This window comes from Aulostomus chinensis, chromosome 1, assembly GCF_037954235.1.
Source record: "Aulostomus chinensis isolate RoL2024-O1b breed Wild chromosome 1, RoL_Achi_v1.0, whole genome shotgun sequence".
NCBI lineage: Eukaryota > Metazoa > Chordata > Actinopteri > Syngnathiformes > Aulostomidae > Aulostomus > Aulostomus chinensis.
Window position 1 is genome coordinate 1,792,423 of NC_141320.1, and position 22,193 is coordinate 1,814,615.

A 22,193-nucleotide genomic window follows, 5' to 3' on the forward strand; every position below is an offset into this window, starting at 1 on the left:
ACATTTTGAGGTTCGTCGCAACTCTCACTACATCAGTGTAGCATAATTTCTTAGGTTCGTAGCAACTCTCACTACATCACTGTAGCATCATTTTGAGATTCGTAGCAACTCCCATGACATCACTGTAGCATCATTTTGAGGTTTGTAGCAACTCTCACGACATTACTGGAAGCATCAGTTTGAGCATCGTAGCAACTCTGCCTACATCACTGTAGCATCATTTCTTCGGTTAGAAGCAACTCTCATTACATCACTGTAGCATCATTTCTTAGGTAAGTAGCAACTCTCATTACATCACTTTAGCGTGATTTTGAGATTAGTATCAACTCTCACTACATCACTGCCACCTCATTTTGAGGATCGGAGCAGCTCTCATTACATCACTGTCGCATCATTTTGAGGTTAGTAGCAACTCTCAATACATCACTGTAATTTCATTTTGAGCTTCATCGTAATTATCACATCACTGTCGCATCATTTTTAGGATAGTAGCAATTCTCACGTCATTACTGGAGCATCATTTTGAGATTCGTAGCAACTCTCACTACATCACTGTAGCATCATTTCTTCGGTTAGTAGTAACTCTCATTACATCACTGTCGCATCATTTTGAGATTCGTAGCAACTCTCATTACATCACTGTAGCATCATTTTGAGGTTCGTATCAACTCTCACTACATCATTGCCAACTCATTTTGAGGATCGTAGCAACTCTCACCACATCACTGTCGCATCATTTTGAGGATCGTAGCAACTCTCACTACTTCACTGTCGCATCATTTTGAGGATAGTCGCAACTCTCGCGACATTACTGCAGCATCATTTTGAGATTCGTAGGAACTCTCATTACATCACTGTAGCATCATTTTGAGGTTCGTAGCAACTCTCACCACATCACTGTAACATCATTTCTTAGGTAAGTAGCAACTCTCATTACATCACTGTAGCATCATTTTGAGATTCGTAGCAACTCTCATTACATCACTGTAGCATCATTTTGAGGTTCGTATCAACTCTCACCACATCACTGGAGCATCATTTCTTAGGTATGTAGCAACTTTCATTACATCACTTTAGCATGATTTTGAAATTACTATCAACTCTCACCACATGAATGTAGCATCATTTTGAGGATCGTAGCAACTCTCACTACATCAGTCGCACCATTTTGACATTTGTAGCAACTCTCAATTCATCACTGTAGCATCATTTCTTAGGTCAGTAGCAACTCTCATTACATCACTTTCGCATGATTTTGAAATTACTATCAACTCTCACCACATCACGGTAGCATAATTTCTTAGGTTTGTAGGAAATCTCATTACATCACTCTAGCATCATTTTGAGATTAGTAGCAAGTCTCATTACATCACTGTAGCATTATTTTGAGGTTCGTAGCAAACCTCACTACATCACTGTAGCATCATTTCTTAGGGAAGTAGCAACTCTCATTACACCGCTTTAGCATTATTTTGAAATTACTATCAACTCTCACTGCATCACTGTAGCATCACTTCTTAGATTTGTAGCAACTCTCATTACATCACTTTAGCATCATTTTGAGATTAGTGTCAACTCTCACTACATCACTGTCAGCATAATTTTGAGATTAGTTTCAACTCTCACTACATCATTGCCAACTCATTTTGAGGATCGTAGCAACTCTCACCACATCACTGTCGCATCATTTTGAGGATCGTAGCAACTCTCACTACTTCACTGTCACATCATTTTGAGGATAGTCGCAACTCTCGCAACATTACTGCAGCATCATTTTGAGATTCGTAGGAACTCTCATTACATCACTGTAGCATCATTTTGAGGTTCGTAGCAACTCTCACCACATCACTGTAACATCATTTCTTAGGTAAGTAGCAACTCTCATTCCATCACTGTAGCATCATTTTGAAATTCGTAGCAACTCTCACCACATCACTGTCGCATCATTTCTCAGGTAAGTAGCAACTCTCATTACATCACTTTAGCATGATTTTGAAATTACTATCAACTCTCAGCACATGTCTGTAGCATAATTTCATAGGTTTGTAGCAACTCTCATTACATCACTCTAGCATCATTTGGTCATTTGTAGCAACTCTCATTACATCACTGTAGCATCATTTCTTAGGTTTGTAGCCACTCATTACATCACTTAAGCATCATTTGGACATTTGTAGCAACTCTCACTACATCACTGTCGCATCATTTCTTAGGTTAGTAGCAACTCTCACTACATCACTGTCGCATCATTTCTTAGGTTCGCAGCAACTCTCACCACATCACTGTAGCATCATTTTGAGGATCGTAGCAACTCTCACCACATCACTGGAGCATCATTTTGAGGATCGTAGCAACTCTCAATACATCATTGTCGCATCATTTTGAGGATAGTAGCAACTCTCACAACATTGCTGTAGCATCATTTTGAGATTCGTAGCAAGTCTCACTACATCACTGTAGCATCATTTCTTCGGTTAGTAGCAACCCTCATTACATCACTGTTGCAACATTTTGAGGTTCGTCGCAACTCTCACTACATCACTGTAGCATAATTTCTTAGGTTTGTAGCAACTCTCATTACATCACTTTAGCATCATTTTGAGGATCGTAGCAACTCTCACTACATCACTGTAGCATCATTTTGAGATTCGTAGCAACTCCCATGACATCACTGTAGCATCATTTTGAGGTTTGTAGCAACTCTCACTACATTACTGGAAGCATCAGTTTGAGCATCGTAGCAACTCTGCCTACATCACTGTAGCATCATTTCTTCGGTTAGAAGCAACTCTCATTACATCACTTTAGCGTGATTTTGAAATTACTATCAACTCTCACCACAACACTGTCAGCATAATTTCTTAGGTTAGTATCAACTCTCATTACATCACTGTCAGCATCATTTTGAGATTAGGATCAACTCTCACTACATCACTGTCACCTCATTTTGAGGATAGTAGCAACTCTCACCACATCACTGTAGCATCATTTTGAGATTCGTAGCAACTCTCATTACATCACTGTAGCATCACTTTGAGGATAGTCGCAACTCTCACCACATCACTGTAGCATCATTTCTTCGGTAAGTAGCAACTCTCATTACATCACTGTCGCATCATTTTGAGGATAGTCGCAACTCTCACGACATTACTGTAGCATCATTTTGAGATTCGTAGCAACTCTCATTACATCACTGTAGCATCATTTTGAGGATAGTCGCAACTCTCACCACATCACTGTAGCATCATTTCTTCGGTAAGTAGCAACTCTCATTACATCACTTTAGCGTGATTTTGAGATTAGTATCAACTCTCACTACATCACTGCCACCTCATTTTGAGGATCGGAGCAGCTCTCATTACATCACTGTCGCATCATTTTGAGGTTAGTAGCAACTCTCAATACATCACTGTAATTTCATTATGAGCTTCATCGTAATTATCACATCACTGTCGCATCATTTTTAGGATAGTAGCAATTCTCACGTCATTACTGTAGCATCATTTTGAGATTCGTAGCAACTCTCACTACATCACTGTAGCATCATTTCTTCGGTTAGTAGTAACTCTCATTACATCACTGTAGCATCATTTTGAGATTCGTAGCAACTCTCATTACATCACTGGAGCATCATTTTGAGGTTCGTATCAACTCTCACCACATCACTGGAGCATCATTTCTTAGGTATGTAGCAACTTTCATTACATCACTTTAGCATGATTTTGAAATTACTATCAACTCTCACCACATGAATGTAGCATCATTTTGAGGATCGTAGCAACTCTCACTACATCAGTCGCACCATTTTGACATTTGTAGCAACTCTCAATTCATCACTGTAGCATCATTTCTTAGGTCAGTAGCAACTCTCATTACATCACTTTCGCATGATTTTGAAATTACTATCAACTCTCACCACATCACGGTAGCATCATTTCTTAGGTTTGTAGGAAATCTCATTACATCACTCTAGCATCATTTTGAGATTAGTAGCAAGTCTCATTACATCACTGTAGCATTATTTTGAGGTTCGTAGCAACTCTCACCACATCACTGTAGCATCATTTCTTAGGTAAATAGCAACCCTCATGACATAATTGTAGCATCATTTTGCGGTTCGTAGCAAACCTCACTACATCACTGTAGCATCACTTCTTAGATTTGTAGCAACTCTCATTACATCACTTTAGCATCATTTTGAGATTAGTATCAACTCTCACTACATCACTGTCAGCATCATTTTGAGATTAGTTTCAACTCTCACTACATCATTGCCAACTCATTTTGAGGATCGTAGCAACTCTCACCACATCACTGTCGCATCATTTTGAGGATAGTCGCAACTCTCGCGACATTACTGCAGCATCATTTTGAGATTCGTAGGAACTCTCATTACATCACTGGAGCATCATTTTGAGGTTCGTAGCAACTCTCACCACATCACTGTAACATCATTTCTTAGGTAAGTAGCAACTCTCATTACATCACTGTAGCATCATTTTGAAATTCGTAGCAACTCTCACCACATCACTGTCGCATCATTTCTCAGGTAAGTAGCAACTCTCATTACATCACTTTAGCATGATTTTGAAATTACTATCAACTCTCAGCACATGTCTGTAGCATAATTTCATAGGTTTGTAGCAACTCTCATTACATCACTCTAGCATCATTTGGTCATTTGTAGCAACTCTCATTACATCACTGTAGCATCATTTCTTAGGTTTGTAGCCACTCATTACATCACTTAAGCATCATTTGGACATTTGTAGCAACTCTCACTACATCACTGTCGCATCATTTCTTAGGTTAGTAGCAACTCTCACTACATCACTGTCGCATCATTTCTTAGGTTCGCAGCAACTCTCACCACATCACTGTAGCATCATTTTGAGGATCGTAGCAACTCTCACCACATCACTGGAGCATCATTTTGAGGATCGTAGCAACTCTCAATACATCATTGTCGCATCATTTTGAGGATAGTAGCAACTCTCACAACATTGCTGTAGCATCATTTTGAGATTCGTAGCAAGTCTCACTAAATCACTGTAGCATCATTTCTTCGGTTAGTAGCAACCCTCATTACATCACTGTTGCAACATTTTGAGGTTCGTCGCAACTCTCACTACATCACTGTAGCATAATTTCTTAGGTTTGTAGCAACTCTCATTACATCACTTTAGCATCATTTTGAGGATCGTAGCAACTCTCACTACATCACTGTAGCATCATTTTGAGATTCGTAGCAACTCCCATGACATCACTGTAGCATCATTTTGAGGTTTGTAGGAACTCTCACTACATTACTGGAAGCATCAGTTTGAGCATCGTAGCAACTCTGCCTACATCACTGTAGCATCATTTCTTTGGTTAGAAGCAACTCTCATTACATCACTTTAGCGTGATTTTGAAATTACTATCAACTCTCACCACAACACTGTCAGCATAATTTCTTAGGTTAGTATCAACTCTCATTATATCACTGTCAGCATCATTTTGAGATTAGGATCAACTCTCACTACATCACTGTCACCTCATTTTGAGGATAGTAGCAACTCTCACCACATCACTGTAGCATCATTTTGAGATTCGTAGCAACTCTCATTACATCACTGTAGCATCACTTTGAGGATAGTCGCAACTCTCACCACGTCACTGTAGCATCATTTCTTCGGTAAGTAGCAACTCTCATTACATCACTGTCGCATCATTTTGAGGATAGTCGCAACTCTCACGACATTACTGTAGCATCATTTTGAGATTCGTAGCAACTCTCATTACATCACTGTAGCATCATTTTGAGGATAGTCGCAACTCTCACCACATCACTGTAGCATCATTTCTTAGGTAAGTAGCAACTCTCATTACATCACTTTAGCGTGATTTTGAGATTAGTATCAACTCTCACTACATCACTGCCACCTCATTTTGAGGATCGGAGCAGCTCTCATTACATCACTGTCGCATCATTTTGAGGTTAGTAGCAACTCTCAATACATCACTGTAATTTCATTATGAGCTTCATCGTAATTATCACATCACTGTCGCATCATTTTTAGGATAGTAGCAATTCTCACGTCATTACTGTAGCATCATTTTGAGATTCGTAGCAACTCTCACTACATCACTGTAGCATCATTTCTTCGGTTAGTAGTAACTCTCATTACATCACTGTAGCATCATTTTGAGATTCGTAGCAACTCTCATTACATCACTGTAGCATCATTTTGAGGTTCGTATCAACTCTCACCACATCACTGGAGCATCATTTCTTAGGTATGTAGCAACTTTCATTACATCACTTTAGCATGATTTTGAAATTACTATCAACTCTCACCACATGAATGTAGCATCATTTTGAGGATCGTAGCAACTCTCACTACATCAGTCGCACCATTTTGACATTTGTAGCAACTCTCAATTCATCACTGTAGCATCATTTCTTAGGTCAGTAGCAACTCTCATTACATCACTTTCGCATGATTTTGAAATTACTATCAACTCTCACCACATCACGGTAGCATCATTTCTTAGGTTTGTAGGAAATCTCATTACATCACTCTAGCATCATTTTGAGATTAGTAGCAAGTCTCATTACATCACTGTAGCATTATTTTGAGGTTCGTAGCAACTCTCACCACATCACTGTAGCATCATTTCTTAGGTAAATAGCAACCCTCATGACATAATTGTAGCATCATTTTGCGGTTCGTAGCAAACCTCACTACATCACTGTAGCATCATTTCTTAGGGAAGTAGCAATCTCATTACACCGCTTTAGCATTATTTTGAAATTACTATCAACTCTCACTGCATCACTGTAGCATCACTTCTTAGATTTGTAGCAACTCTCATTACATCACTTTATCATCATTTTGAGATTAGTATCAACTCTCACTACATCACTGTCAGCATCATTTTGAGATTAGTTTCAACTCTCACTACATCATTGCCAACTCATTTTGAGGATCGTAGCAACTCTCACCACATCACTGTCGCATCATTTTGAGGATCGTAGCAACTCTCACTACTTCACTGTCGCATCATTTTGAGGATAGTCGCAACTCTCGCGACATTACTGCAGCATCATTTTGAGATTCGTAGGAACTCTCATTACATCACTGTAGCATCATTTTGAGGTTCGTAGCAACTCTCACCACATCACTGTAACATCATTTCTTAGGTAAGTAGCAACTCTCATTACATCACTGTAGCATCATTTTGAAATTCGTAGCAACTCTCACCACATCACTGTCGCATCATTTCTCAGGTAAGTAGCAACTCTCATTACATCACTTTAGCATGATTTTGAAATTACTATCAACTCTCAGCACATGTCTGTAGCATAATTTCATAGGTTTATAGCAACTCTCATTACATCACTCTAGCATCATTTGGTCATTTGTAGCAACTCTCATTACATCACTGTCGCATCATTTCTTAGGTTTGTAGCCACTCTCATTACATCACTTAAGCATCATTTGGACATTTGTAGCAACTCTCACTACATCACTGTCGCATCATTTCGTAGGTTTATAGCAAATCTCATCACATCACTCTCGCATCATTTTGAGATTCGTAGCAACTCTCATTACATCACTGTAGCATCATTTTACGGTTCGTGGCAAACCTCACTACATTGTAGCATCATTTCTTAGGGAAGTAACAACTGTCATTACACCGCTTTAGCTTTATTTTGAAATTACTATCAACTCTCACCACAACACTGTCAGTATAATTTCTTACGTTAGTAGCAACTGTCATAACATCACTGTAGCATCATTTTGAGGATCGTAGCAACTCTCACTACATCACTGTCGCATCATTTTGAGGTAAGCAGCAACTCTCATTACATCACTTTAGCATCATTTTGAAGTAAGTAGCAACTCTCACTACATTACTGGAAGCATCATTTTGACATTTGTAGCAACTCTCATTTCATCACTGTCGCATCATTTCTTAGGTTAGTAGCAACTCCCATGACATCACTTTAGCATGATTTTGTAATTACTATCAACTCTCACCACAACACTGTCAGTATAATTTCTTAGGTTAGTAGCAACTGTCATAACATCACTGTAGCATCATTTTGAGGATCGTAGCAACTCTCACCACATCACTGTCGCATCATTTTGAAGATCGTAGCAACTCTCACTATATCACTGTTGCATCATTTTGAGGATAGTCGCAACTCTCGCGAAATTACTGTAGCATCATTTCTTAGGTAAGTAGCAACTCTCATTACATCACTGTAGCATCATTTTGAGGTTCGTAGCAACTCTCACCACATCACTGTCGCATCATTTTTTAGGTAAGTAGCAACTCTCATTTCATCACTTTAGCATGATTTTGAAATTACTATCAACTCTCACCACATCACTGTAGCATCATTTCTTAGGTAAGTAGCAACTCTCATTACATCACTGTAGCATCATTTTGCGGTTCGTAGCAACTTTCACTACACCACTTTAGCATTATTTTGAAATTAGTATCAACTCTCACCACATCACTGTAGCATCACTTCTTAGGTTTGTAGCAACTCTCATTACATCACTTAAGCATCATTTTGAGGATCGTAGCAACTCTCACTACATCACTGTCACATCATTTTGAGGATAGTTGCAACTCTCACGACATTACTGTTGCATCATTTTGAGATTCGTAGCAACTCTCATTACTCATTGTAGCATCATTTTGAGGATCGTAGCAACTCTCACTACATCACTGTCACATCTTTTTGAGGGAAGTAGCAACTCTCATTTCATCACTGTAGCATCATTTTGAGGATAGTCGCAACTCTCGCGAAATTACTGAAGCATCATTTTGAGATTTGTAGGAACTCTCATTACATCACTGTAGCATCATTTTGAGGTTTGTAGCAACTCTCACCACATCACTGTAGCATCATTTCTTAGGTAAGTAGCAACTCTCATCACATCACTGTAGTATCATTTTGAGGTTCGTAGCAACTCTCACCACATCACTGTCGCATCATTTCTGAGGTAAGTAGCAACTCTCATTACATCACTTTAGCATGATTTTGAAATTACTATCAACTCTCAGCACATGACTGTCGCATCATTTCTTAGGTTTGTAGCAACTCTCATTACATCACTCTAGCATCATTTGGACATTTGTAGCAACTCTCATTACATCACTGTAGCATCATTTCTAGGTTTGTCGCAACTCTCACCACATCACTGTAGCATCATTTCTTAGGTTTGTAGCAACTCTAATTACATCACTTTAGCATCATTTGGACATTTATAGCAACTTTCATTACATCACTGTCGCATCATTTTGAGGATAGTCGCAACTCTCACAACATTACTGGAGCATCATTTTGAGATTCCTAGCAACTGTCATTACATCACTGTAGCATCATTTTGAGGTTCGTAGCAACTCTCACCACATCACTGTAGCATCATTTCTTAGGTAAGTAGCAACTCTCATTACATCACTGTCGCATCATTTTGCGGTTCGTAGCAACTGTCACTACACCACTTTAGCATTATTTTGAAATTAGTATCAACTCTCACCACATCACTGTAGCATCACTTCTTAGGTTTGTCGCAACTCCCATTACATCACTTTAACATCATTTTGAGGATCGTAGCAACTCTCACTACATCACTGTCGCATCATTTTGAGGATAGTCGAAACTCTCACGACATTACTGTAGCATCATTTTGAGATTCGTAGCAACTCTCATTCCATCACTGTAGCATCATTTTGAGGATCGTAGCAACTCTCACTACATCACTTTAGTATCATTTTGAGGACAGTCGCAACTCTCACGACATAACTGTAGCATCATTTTGAGATTCGTAGCAACTCTCATTACATCACTGTAGCATCATTTTGAGGATCGTAGCAACTCTCACTACATCACTTTAGCATGATTTTGAAATTACTATCAACACTCACCACATCACTGTAGCATAACTTCTTAGGTTAGTAGCAACTCTCATTACATCACTGAAGCATCATTTTGAGATTCGTAACAACTCTCACCACATCACTGTAGCATCATTTCTTTGGTTAGTAGCAATTCTTATGACATCACTGTAGCATCGTTTCTTAGGTTAGTAGCAACTCTCACTACATCACTTTCAGCATCATTTTGAGGTTCGTAGCAACTCTCACGACGTTACTGTAAGCATCATTTTGAGATTAGTCGCAACTCTCACTACATCACTGTCACATCATTTCTTAGGTTAGTGGCAACTCTCACCACATCACTGTAGCATCATTTCTTAGGTAAATAGCAACCCTCATTACATCACTGTAGCATCATTTTGCGGTTCGTAGCAACTCTCACTACATCACTGTAGCATCATTTCTTAGGGAAGTATCAACTCTTATTACACCGCTTTAGCTTTCTTTTGAAATTACTATCAACTCTCACTGCATCACTGTAGCATCATTTCTTAGGTTAGTAGCAACTCCCATGACATCACTGTAGCATCATTTTTGAGGTTTGTAGCAACTCTCACTACAATACTGGAAGCATCATTTTGACATTTGTAGCAACTCTAATTTCATCACTGTAGCATCATTTCTTAGGTTAGAAGCAACTCCCATGACATCACTGTAGCATCATTTTGAGGTTTGTAGCAACTCTCACTACATTACTGTAGCATCATTTTGATATTCGTAGCAACTCTCATTACATCACTGTTGCATCATTTTGAGGATCGTAGCAACTCTCATGACATCACGTTAGCATGATTTTGAAATTACTATCAACTCTCACCACATCACTGTCAGTATAATTTCTTAGGTTAGTAGCAACTGTCATAACATCACTGTAGCATCATTTTGAGGATCGTAGCAACTCTCACCACATCACTGTAGCATCATTTTGAGATTAGTATCAATTGTCACTACATCACTGCCACCTCATTTTGAGGATCGTAGCAGCTCTTACCACATCACTGTAGCATCATTTTGAGAATCGTAGCAACTCTCACTACATCACTGTCGTATCATTTTGAGGATAGTCGCAACTCTCGCGACATTACTGTAGCATCATTTTGAGATTCGTGGCAACTCTCATTACATCACTCTAGCATAATTTTGAGGTTCGTAGCAACTCTCACCACATCACTGTACCATCATTTCTTAGGTAAGAGGCAACTCTCATTACATAACTGTAGCATCATTTTGAGGTTCGTAGCAACTCTCACCACATCACTGTACCATCATTTCTAAGGTAAGTAGCAACTCTCATTACATCACTGTAGCATGATTTTGAAATTACTATCAACTCTCATCACATCACTGTAGCATCATTTCTTAGGTTTTTAGCAACTCTCATTACATCACTCTAGCATCATTTGGACATTTGTAGCAACTCTCATTACATCACTGTAGCATCATTTCTTAGGTTTGTAGCAACTCTCATTACATCACTCTAGCATCATTTGGACATTTGTAGCAACTCTCATTACATCACTGTAGCATCATTTTGAGGTTCGTAGCAACTCTCACCACATCACTGTAACATCATTTCTTAGGCAAGTAGCAACTCTCGTTACATCACTGTAGCATCATTTTGAGAATCGTAGCAACTCTCACTACATCACTGTCGTATCATTTTGAGGATAGTCGCAACTCTCGCGACATTACTGTAGCATCATTTTGAGATTCGTGGCAACTCTCATTACATCACTCTAGCATAATTTTGAGGTTCGTAGCAACTCTCACCACATCACTGTACCATCATTTCTAAGGTAAGTAGCAACTCTCATTACATCACTTTAGCATGATTTTGAAATTACTATCAACTCTCACCACATCACTGTAGCATCATTTCTTAGGTTTTTAGCAACTCTCATTACATCACTCTAGCATCATTTGAACATTTGTAGCAACTCTCATTACATCACTGTAGCATCATTTCTTAGGTTTGTAGCAACTCTCATTACATCACTCTAGCATCATTTGGACATTTGTAGCAACTCTCATTACATCACTGTAGCATCATTTTGAGGTTCGTAGCAACTCTCACCACATCACTGTAACATCATTTCTTAGGCAAGTAGCAACTCTCATTACATCACTGTAGCATCATTTTGCGGTTCGTAGCAACTGTCACTACACCACTTTAGCATTATTTTGAAATTAGTATCAACTCTCACCACATCACTGTAGCATCACTTCTTAGGTTATTCGCAACTCTCATTACATCACTTTAGCATCATTTTGAGGATCGTAGCAACTCTCACGACATCATTTTAGCGTGATTTTGAAATTACTATCAACTCTCACCACATCATTGTAGCATCATTTTGAGGATCGTAGCAACTCCCATGACATCACTGTAGCATCATTTTGAGGTTTGTAGAAACTCTCACGACATTTCTTGAAGTATCAGTTTGAGGTTCGTAGCAAATCTCACCACATCACTGTAGCATCATTTGTTTGGTTAGAAGCAACTCTCATGACATCACTTTAGCATGATTTTGAAATGACTATCAACTGTCACCACAACACTGTCAGCATAATTTCTTAGGTTAGTAGCAACTGTCATAACATCACTTTAGCATCATTTTGAGGATCGTAGCAACTCTCACTACATCATTGTCGCATCATTTTGAGGATAGTCGCAACTCTCACGACATTACTGGAGCATCATTTTGAGATTCCTAGCAACTCTCATTACATCACTGTAGCATAATTTTTAGGTTCGTAGCAACTCTCACCACATCACTGTAGCATCATTTATTAGGTAAGTAGCAACTCTCACCACATCACTTTAGCATAATTTCTTAGGTATATAGCAACTCTCATTACATCACTTTAGCGTGATTTTGAAATTACTATCAACTCTCACCACATCACTGTCGCATTAAATTGAGGTTAGTAGCAACTCTTACTACACCACTGTCACATCATTTTGAGATCATTAGCAATTCTTCCGACATCACTGTCGCATTATTTTGAGGTTCGTAGCAACTCTTACTACGTGACTGTCAGCATCACTTTGAGGTTATTCGAAACACTGACAACATTACTGTAAGCATCACTGAGTTTATTACCAACTTTCACTACATTACTTTTAGCATCATTTTGCGTTCATTAGCAATTCTTATGACATCACTGTCCCATCAGTTTGAGATCATTACCAATTCTTCTGACATCACTGTCGCATTATTTTGATGTTCGTAGCAACTTTTAAATAAATTGCCTTGCCTTTTACTACATTACCGTTGCATTATTTAAAGGTTCGTAGCAACTCTTACTACATTACTGTCAGCATCACTTTGAGTTTATTAGAAACTATCACTACATTACATTTAGCATCATTTTGAGTTTATTAGCAATTCTTCCAACATCACTGTCGCAATATTTTGAGATTCGTAGCAACTTTTACTACATCACTTTCGCATTTTTTTTTGAGGTTCATAGCAACTCTTACTATATGACTGACAGTATCACTTTGAGGTTGTTCGAAACTCTTACTACATTACTTGAAGCATCACTGACTTTCTTAGCAACTTTCGCTACATTACTGTTAGCATCACTTTGAGTTTATTAGAAACGATCACTACATTACAGTTAGCATCATTTTGAGTTTATTAGCAATTCTTCCAACATCACTGTCGCAATATTTTGAGATTCGTAGAGACTCTTACTACATGACTGTCAGCATCACTTTGAGGTTATTCGAAACACTTACTACATTACTGTAAGCATCACTGAGTTAATTAGCAACTATCACTCCATTACTGTTTGCATCATTTTGAGTTCATTAGCAATTCTTACTACATCACTGTCGCATCATTTTGAGATCATTAACAATTCTTTTGACATCACTGTCGCATTACTTAAAGGTTCGAAGCAACTCTTACTACTTTACTGCAGCATTATTTTTAGGTTCGTAGCAACCCTTACTACATGACTGTCATAATCACTTTGAGGTTGTTCGAAACACTTACGACATTACTGTCAGCATCACTTTGAGTTCATTAGCAACTATCACTACATTACTGTTAGCATAATTTTAAGGTTAGTAGCAACTCTTACTACATGACTGACAGCATCATTTTTAATTTACTCGCAAATCAAACCACATGACTGTCAGCATCACTTTGAGGTTATTCAAAACTTTCACTCCATTACTGTTAGCATAATTTTGAGTTCATTAGCAATTCTTACTTCATCACTGTCGCATCATTTTGAGATCATTAGCAATTCTTCCGACATCACTGTCGCATTATTTTGAGGTTCGTAGCAACTCTTGCTACATGACTGTCAGCATCACTTTGAGGTTACTCGAAACGTTCACTCCATTACTGTTAGCATCATTTTGAGTTCATGAGCAATTCTTACTAAATCACAGTCGCATCATTTTGAGATCTTTAGCAATTCTTCTGACATCACTGTCGCATTATTTTGAGGTACGTAGCCACTTTTACTACATTACTGTCTCGTTATATTGAGGTTCGTAGCAACACTTACTACATGACTGTCAGCATCACTTTGAGTTTATTAGCAACTATCACTACATTACTGTTAGCATTATTTTGAGGTTCGTAGCAACTCTTACTACATGACTGTCAGCATCAATTTGAGGTTGTTTGAAACACTTACTACATTACTGTTAGCATCACTGAGTTGATTAGCAATTATCACGACATTACTGTTAGCATCATTTTGAGTTCATTAGCAATTCTTCCGACATGACTGTCGCAATATTTTGAGGTTCGTATCCACTTTTACTACATTACTGTCGCATTATTTTGAGGTTCTTAGCAACTCTAACTACATTACTGTTACATCATTTTGAGATCATTTGCAATCTTCTGACATCACTGTCACATTATTTTGAGGTTCGTAGCAACTCTTACTGCTTTATTGTTGCATTATTTTAAGGTTCGTAGCAACTCTTACTACATTAATGTTAGCATCATTTTGAGTTTATTAGCAATTCTCACGACATCACTGTAGCATTAAATTGAGTTCATTAGCAACTCTGACTACAAGACTGTCAGCATCACTTTGAAGTTGTTCAAAACACTTACTACATGACTGTCAGCATCACTTTGAGGTTGTTCCAAACACTTACTACATTACTGTAAGCATAACTGAGTTAATTAGCAACTATCACTACAATACTGTTAGAATCATTTTGAGTTCATTAGCAATTCTTCCAACATCACTGTCGCAATATTTTGAGGTTCTTAGCAACTTTTACTACATTAGTGTCGCATTATTTTGAGGTTCGTAGCAACACTTACAACATGACTGTCAGCATCACTTTGAGGTTATTCGAAACTTTCACTCCATTACTGTTAGCATAATTTTGAGTTCATTAGCAATTCTTACTACATCACTGTCGCATCATTTTGAGACCATTAGCAATTCTTCCGACATCACTGTCGCATTATTTTGAGGTTCATAGCAACTTTTACTACATTACTGTCGCATTATTTTGAGGTTCTTAGCATCTCTTACTACATTACTGTTGTATCATTTTGAGATTATTTGCAATCTTCTGACATCACTGTCACATTATTTTGAGGTTCGTAGCAACTCTTACTGCATGACTGTCAGAATCACTTTGAGGTTTTTCGAAACACTTACTACATTACTGTCAGCATCACTTTGAGTTTATGAGCAATTCTCACGACATCACTTTCGCATTTTTTTTGAGGTTCGTAGCAACTTTTACGACATTACTGTCGCATTATTTTGAGGTTCTTAGCATCTCTTACTACATCACTGTCGCATCATTTTGAGACCATTAGCAATTCTTCCGACATCACTGTCGCATTATTTTGAGGTTCATAGCAACTTTTACTACATTACTGTCGCATTATTTTGAGGTTCGTAGCAACTCTTAGAACATGACTGTCAGCATCACTTTGAGGTTGTTCGAAACTCTTACTACATTACTGTATGCATCACTGAGTTTCTTAGCAACTATCACTACATTGCTGTTAGCATCATTTTTAGGTTTGTAGCAACTCTTACTACATGACTGTCAACATCACTTTGAGGTTATTCGAAATGTTCACTCCATTACTGTTAGCATCATTTTGAGTTCATTAGCAATTCTTCCGACATCACTGTCGCAATATTTTAAGATTTGTAGCAACTTTTACTACATTACTGTCGCATTATTTTTATGTTCGTAGCAACTCTTACTACATGACTGTCAGCATCACTTTGAGGTTGTTCGAAACACTGACTACATTTCTGTTAGCACCATTTTGAGTTCATTTGCAATTCTTACTACATCATCACTGTCGCATCCTTTTGAGATAATTAGCAATTCTTCTGACATCACTGTCGCATGATTTTGATGTTCGTAGCAACTCTTACTACATTACTGTTTCATTATTTAAAGGTTCGTAGCAACTCTTACTACATTACTATCAGCATCATTTTGAGTTTATTCGTAACTATCACTACATTACTGTTAGCATCATTGTTGAGTTTATGAGCAATTCATAGACATCACTGTAGCATTAAATTGAGGCTAACCTTTAGCAACTCTTACTACATGACTGTCAGCATCACTTTGAGGTTGTTCGAAACACTTACTACATTACTGCAAGCATCACTGAGTTGATTAGCAACTATCACTACATTACTGTTAGCATCATTTTGAGTTCATTAGCAATTCTTCCGACATCACTGTTGCATTATTTTGAGGTTCGTAGCAACTCTTACTACAGGACTTTCAGCATCACTTTGAGGTTATTCGAAACTTTCACTCCATTACAGTTAGCATCATTTTGAGTTCATTAGCAATTCTTACTAAATCACTGTCGCATCATTTTGAGATCATGAGCAATTCTTCTGACATCACTGTCACATTATTTTGAGGTTCGTAGCAACTCTTACTACATTATTGTTGCATTATTTTAAGGTTCGTAGCAACTCTTACTACATCACTGTCAGCATCACTTTGAGTTTATTAGCAACTAGCACTACATTACTGTTAGCATCATTTTGAGTTTATTAGCAATTCTTACGACATCACTGTCGCATTATTTTGAAGTTCGAAGCAACTGTTACTACTTTACTGTTGCATTATTTTAAGGTTCGAAGCAACCCTTACTACATGACTGTCATAATCACTTTGAGGTTGTTCAAAACACTTACTACATTACTGTCAGCATCACTTTGACTTTATTAGCAACTATCACTACATGACTGTTAGCATCATTTTGAGTTCATTAGCTGTTCTTCCGACATCACTGTCGCATTATTTTGAGGTTCGTAGCAACTCTTACTACATAACTTTCAGCATCACTTTGAGGTTATTCGAAACTTTCACTCCATTACTGTTAGCATCATTTTGAGTTCATTAGCAAATCTTACTACATCACTGTCGCATCATTTTGAGATCTTTAGCAATTCTTCTGACATCACTGTGGCATTATTTTGAGGTTCGTAGCAACTCTTACTACATGACTGTCAGCATCACTTTGAGGTTATTCGAAACTTTCACTCCATTACTGTCAGCATCACTTTGACTACATTAGCAACTATCACTACATTACTGTTAGCATCATTATGAGGTTAGTTGCAATTCTTACGACATCACTGTCAGCATCATTTTTAATTTACTCGAAACTTAAACCACATGACTCTCAGCATCACTTTGAGGTCATTCGAAACTTTCACTCCATTACTTTTGTCATCATTTTGAGTTCATTGGCTATTCTTCCGACATCACTGTCGCATTATTTTGAGGTTCGTAGCAACTCTTACTACATCACTGTCAGCATCACTTTGAGTTTATTAGCAACTAGCACTACATTACTGTGAGCATCATTTTGAGTTTATTAGCAATTCTTACGACATCACTGTCGCATTATTTTGAAGTTCGAAGCAACTCTTACTACTTTACTGTTGCATTATTTTAAGGTTCGTAGCAACCCTTACTACATGACTGTCATAATCACTTTGAGGTTGTTCAAAACACTTACTACATTACTGTCAGCATCATTTTGAGGTTAGTAGCAACTCTTACTACATGACTGTCAGCATCACTTTGAGGTTGTTTCAAACACTTACTACATTACTGTAAGCATGACTGAGTTTATTAGCAACTATCACTACGTTACTGTTAGCATCGTTTTGAGTTCAAAAGCAATTCTTACGACATCACTGTCAGCATCATTTTTAATTTACTCGCAAATCAAACCACATGACTGTCAGCATCACTTTGAGGTTATTCGAAACTTTCACTCCATTACTGTTAGCATCATTTTGAGTTCATTAGCAATTCTTGCTACATCACTGTCGCATCATTTTGAGATCTTTAGCAATTATTCTGACATCACCGTCGCATTATTTTGAGGTTCGTAGCAACTCTTGCTACATGACCGTCAGCATCACTTTGAGGTTATTCGAAACTTGCACTCCATTACTATTAGCATCATTTTGAGATTCGTAGCAACTCTCACGTCATTACTGTAGCATGATTTTGAGATTAGTAGCAACTCTCATTACATCACTGTAGCATCACTTCTTAGGTTCGTAGCAACTCTCACTACATCACTGTCGCATCATTTTGAGGTTCGTAGCAACTCTCACCACATCACTGTAGCATCACTTCTTAGGTTTGTAGCAACTCTCATTACATCACTTTAGCATCATTTTGAGGATAGTAGCAACTCTCACGACATTACTTTAGCATCGTTTTGAGATTCGTTGCAACTCTCATTACATCACTGTAGCATCATTTTGAGGTTCGGAGCAACTCTCACCACATCACTGTAGTATCATTTTGAGGTTCGTAGCAACTCTCACCACATCACTGTAGCATCATTTTGAGATTCGTAGCAACTCTCATCACATCACTGTAGCATCATTTCTTAGGTAAATAGCAACCCTCATTACATCACTGTGGCATCATTTTGAGTTTCGTAGCAACTCTCACCACATCACTGCAGCATCATTTCTTAGGTAAATAGCAACCCTCATTATATCACTGTAGTATCATTTTGCGGTTCGTAGCAACTCTCACCACATCACTGTAGCATCATTTTGAGGTTCGTAGCAACTCTCACCACATCACTGTAGCATAATTTCTTAGGTAAATAGCAACCCTCATTACATCACTGTAGCATCATTTTGAGGTTCGTAGCAACTCTCACCACATCACTGTAGCATCATTTCTTAGGGAAGTTGCAACTGTAGCATTATTTTGAAATTACTATCAACTCTCACCACATCACTGTAGCATCACTTCTTAGGTTTGTAGCAACTCTCATTACATCACTTTAGAATCATTTCGAGGTTCGTAGTAACTCTCACGACATTACCGTACCATGATTTTGAGATTAGTAGCAACTCTCATTACATCACTTTAGCATCACTTCTTAGGTTCGTAGCAACTCTCACTACATCACTGTAGCATCATTTTTTAGGTTCGTAGCAACTCTCACCACATCACTGTGGCATCATTTCTTAGGTAAATAGCAACCCTCATTACATCACTGTAGAATCATTTTGAGGTTCGTAGCAACTGTCACCACATCACTGTCGCATCATTTCTTAGGGAAGTAGCAACTCTCATTACACCGCTTTCGCATTATTTTGAAATTACTATCAACTCTCACCACATCACTGTAGCATCACTTTTTAGGTTTTTTAGCAACTCTCATTACATCACTTTAGCATCATTTTGAGAATCGTAGCAACTCTCACTACATCACTGTTGCATCATTTCGAGGATAGTAGCAACTCTCACGACATTACTTTAGCATCATTTTGAGATTCGTAGCAACTCTCATTACATCACTGTAGCATCATTTTGAGGTTCGTAGCAACTCTCACCACATCACTGTAGCATCATTTCTTAGGTAAATAGCAACCCTCATTACATCACTGTAGCATCATTTTGAGGTTCGTAGCAACTCTCACCACATCACTGTAGCATCATTTCTTAGGGAAGTTGCAACTGTAGCATTATTTTGAAATTACTATCAACTCTCACCACATCACTGTAGCATCACTTCTTAGGTTTGTAGCAACTCTCATTACATCACTTTAGAATCATTTCGAGGTTCGTAGTAACTCTCACGACATTACTGTACCATGATTTTGAGATTAGTAGCAACTCTCATTACATCACTGTAGCATCACTTCTTAGGTTCGTAGCAACTCTCACTACATCACTGTGGCATCATTTTTTAGGTTCGTAGCAACTCTCACCACATCACTGTGGCATCATTTCTTAGGTAAATAGCAACCCTCATTACATCACTGTAGAATCATTTTGAGGTTCGTAGCAACTGTCACCACATCACTGTCGCATCATTTCTTAGGGAAGTAGCAACTCTCATTACACCGCTTTCGCATTATTTTGAAATTACTATCAACTCTCACCACATCACTGTAGCATCACTTTTTAGGTTTTTTAGCAACTCTCATTACATCACTTTAGCATCACTTTTAGAATCGTAGCAACTCTCACTACATCACTGTTGCATCATTTCGAGGATAGGAGCAACTCTCACGACATTACTTTAGCATCATTTTGAGATTCGTAGCAACTCTCATTACATCACTGTAGCATCATTTTGAGGTTCGTAGCAACTCTCACCACATCACTGTAGCATCATTTCTTAGGTAAATAGCAACCCTCATTATATCACTGTAGCATCATTTTGCGGTTCGTAGCAACTCTCACGACATCACTGTCGCATCATTTCTTCGGTAAATAGCAACCCTCATTATATCACTCTAGTATCATTTTGCGGTTCGTAGCAACTCTCACCACATCACTGTAGCATCATTTTGAGATTCGTAGCAACTCTCACCACATCACTGTAGCATCATTTCTTAGGTAAATAGCAACCCTCATTACATCACTGTAGCATCATTTTGAGTTTCGTAGCAACTCTCACCACATCACTGCAGCATCATTTCTTAGGTAAATAGCAACCCTCATTATATCACTGTAGTATCATTTTGCGGTTCGTAGCAACTCTCACCACATCACTGTAGCATCATTTTGAGGTTCGTAGCAACTCTCACCACATCACTGTAGCATCATTTCTTAGGTAAATAGCAACCCTCATTACATCACTGTAGCATCATTTTGAGGTTCGTAGCAACTCTCACCACATCACTGTAGCATCATTTCTTAGGGAAGTTGCAACTGTAGCATTATTTTGAAATTACTATCAACTCTCACCACATCACTGTAGCATCACTTCTTAGGTTTGTAGCAACTCTCATTACATCACTTTAGAATCATTTCGAGGTTCGTAGCAACTCTCACGACATTACTGTACCATGATTTTGAGATTAGTAGCAACTCTCATTACACTGCTTTAGCATTATTTTGAAATTACTATCAACTCTCACCACATCACTGTAGCATCACGTCTTAGGTTTTTAGCAACTCTCATTACATCACTTTAGCATCATTTTGAGATTCGTAGCAACTCTCACGACATTACTATCGCATCATTTTGAGATTCGTAGCAACTCTCACCGCATCACTGTAGCATCATTTTGAGGTTCGTAGCAACTCTCACCACATCACTGTGGCATCATTTCTTAGGTAAATAGCAACCCTCATTATATCACTGTACCATCATTTTGAGGTTAGAGCAACTCTAACCACATCACTGTCGCATCATTTCTTAGGGAAGTAGCAACTCTCATTGCACCGCTTTAGCATTATTTTGAAATTACTATCAACTCTCACTACATCACTGTAGCATCACTTCTTAGGTTTATCGCAACTCTCATTACATCACTTTAGCATCATTTTGAGGATCGTAGAAACTCTCACGACATCACTGTCGCATCATTTTGAGATTCGTAGCATCATTTCTTAGGTAAATAGCAACCCTCATTACATCACTGTTGCATCATTTTGAGGTTCGTAGCAACTCTCACCACATCACTGTCGCATCATTTCTTAGGGAAGTAGCAACTCTCATTACACCGCTTTAGCATTATTTTGAAATTACTATCAACTCTCACTACATCACTGTAGCATCACTTCTTAGGTTTGTCGCAACTCTCATTATATCACTTTAGCATCATTTTGAGGATCGTAGCAACTCTCACGACATCACTGTCGCATCATTTTGAGATTCGTAGCAACTCTCACCACATCACTGTAGCATCATTTCTTAGGTAAATAGCAACCCTCATTACATCACTGTTGCATCATTTTGAGGTTCGTAGCAACTCTCACTGCATCA